Consider the following 2,392-nt stretch of genomic DNA (forward strand, 5'->3'; position numbering starts at 1 on the left):
TTTATTATTTTTTTTAATAAATTTTTTTTTACGTATTTTTTTTATCTAATGGAAAAATGGTAATTTTAAAATTGATGCTTTTATTATTTAATATATTTTTATTTAATAGGAATTAAGATATAATTTAGAACTAAAAGATTTTTATTAATTTTTATAAAATATTTCACAGTTAGCAAATTTTGAAAATGATATTATAATATACATGTATTTTAAAAAAAGATTTTTCCCAAGCTAATCAAAATATGACTGAAACGATTAACCTACCAGCTTCCAATACAGAAAACACTCAACTATATGATATCACTAAAAATTAAATGTTTATTGTTATTAAAATACATTAGCAATCAAATTATATTCATCTCAAATTATTTCAAAAAATATGTTAGGCACTCAAGTTAAGATACCAGAGAGTAAACATTTTACTTTTCTATATTTAATATAACAAAAAAATAGCAACAAACTTATATAACCAATATCATTTTCAAAATATACCTAAAAATTTAGGCCCTCAGTCAAAAACTATTCCAGCTAGTATATTTTGTGTTATAATTTTTATTATATATAAAATAAAAATAGCATTCGAATTCTCTTCATCTCAAAATATTTCAAAAAATATCTTAGGTACTCAAATTAAGCTACCAAATAGTAAACATTTTTCCTTTATTTTATATAACAAAAATTATAGCAACCAAAACTTTAGACTACACTGGATATTCTCTTGAAAATCTTTCAAAATTTTTTTAGGAAACCATAAATAAAACAAATAGTTATTATATATTTAGAATGTTTATGTTAAATTTAAAAATATATAGGAACCAAATACAATCTAATAGATGTTCCAGAAAATACAATCAAGATTTCAAAAACCTAATAAAAAGCAATTTATAATTTATATTGTATTCTATTATATCAAATTTTATTTCTGTATATATATTTACAATTATACTATATTATTGTATTTTACAATACATAATTTTAATTTTATATATATAGAATTATAATATATTATTGTATTCTTACAAATTTTTTTCTATATATTTCTAAAATATAGAATAAAAAATATAAAATAGATTCTTGTGTTATAAATAACAAACATTCAATATTTTTGACAAAAAAAACAATAAAAATAATTCTTTATGTTAAATTATATTGTTTAGATATATTCATAGGAGGATTCATAGAATAGTTTTTTGCAATGCCTGATCACCATTAAAAATAATATAAAAATTCCACAATATAATAAATATTAAAATAAAGTAAATTTTTAGGTTAGAATGATTTAAACAAAGTATAAAACAGGTTGTGAAAATCCTATGAATAGAAATAATAGGGGTAACATAATTAGCAAAGTTATAAAATTAAGAATTATTTGAAACAATTTATTGAAGAGATCAAAATTTGAAGCCTTTCCTGGATTTTAATTCAATGGCATAAGAATAAGCTGTAGACATTGATGTTCATGTTTTTCACAAGTCCCTTGCAATTTATTTTAGTATCTTTCAGCCAATTTATTTTTATGTTATGTAAAAAAATAATAGCATATTTGGGATTTGATTGACAAATCTGTCACCATGTCTTAATAAGCTAACAAAAATATTTTACTTTTATATATAAAATATCAAAGTGAAAAAATTTTATTTAGTAAATTTTGATATTACATTCACCTTACATGATTAAAATAAAAAATTGTATTTATAAATCTTAGAACATTAAGCTTAGGCCATGCATCTATATAAATATGAAAAGCATAACAAGTCTGGTTTACCAGGATATATAGGTTGTTTTACTTTATTAACATTAATTTTTTTAAATTTATTAAACGAATATTATGACAAAATTGCATGAAGGTTAATTTATATAATGAAATATTACATTTTTAATAGTATCAAAAGATTATAATAAAAACCTAATTCATGATTAAATAAGACATTCAATTAATCCCATTAATTGGCCCTATTGTTTGGGAATATTGTTAAATTCCTCAACATCTATAAAAAAATTTTAACAATTATTAGATTAATAACTTTTCATGAATATTTCTAAGATATGCATGTGCTACAATATTTAAAAAATTTCAATCTGGGTTATAAATTGTGGTCCATACTATTGGAATATGTTTTAAATATAATAATTTGAAAAGGTATTCTTATAATTACTCACAAACTGTTTTAAAGTAGAAAAATCTTTTAGTTCTAAATTATATCTTAATTCCTATTAAATAAAAATATATTAAATAATAAAAGCATCAATTTTAAAATTACCATTTTTTCCATTAGATAAAAAAAATACGTAAAAAAAAATTTATTAAAAAAAATAATAAACAACTTTTTTTAATATTTATTTGTTAAAGAAAAAAAAACAAGCGTGTTGAATAAAAAAATAAAATAACTTT

General features: G+C 19.2%; 1 long non-coding RNA gene across 1 annotated transcript; it reads left to right on the forward strand.

The window, feature by feature from the left end:
- Window positions 1–218: 218 nt before the first annotated feature.
- On the forward strand, window positions 219–736 carry LOC135923013 (uncharacterized). The gene is made up of 3 exons (XR_010571103.1): window positions 219–410; window positions 505–531; window positions 577–736. It is a non-coding gene; the product is annotated as an uncharacterized LOC135923013 (long non-coding RNA).
- Window positions 737–2,392: the final 1,656 nt, after the last annotated feature.

Source organism: Gordionus sp. m RMFG-2023, chromosome 1 (assembly GCF_954871325.1).
Source record: "Gordionus sp. m RMFG-2023 chromosome 1, tfGorSpeb1-WG-v2, whole genome shotgun sequence".
Classification (NCBI taxonomy): Eukaryota; Metazoa; Nematomorpha; class Gordioida; order Chordodea; family Parachordodidae; genus Gordionus; species Gordionus sp. m RMFG-2023.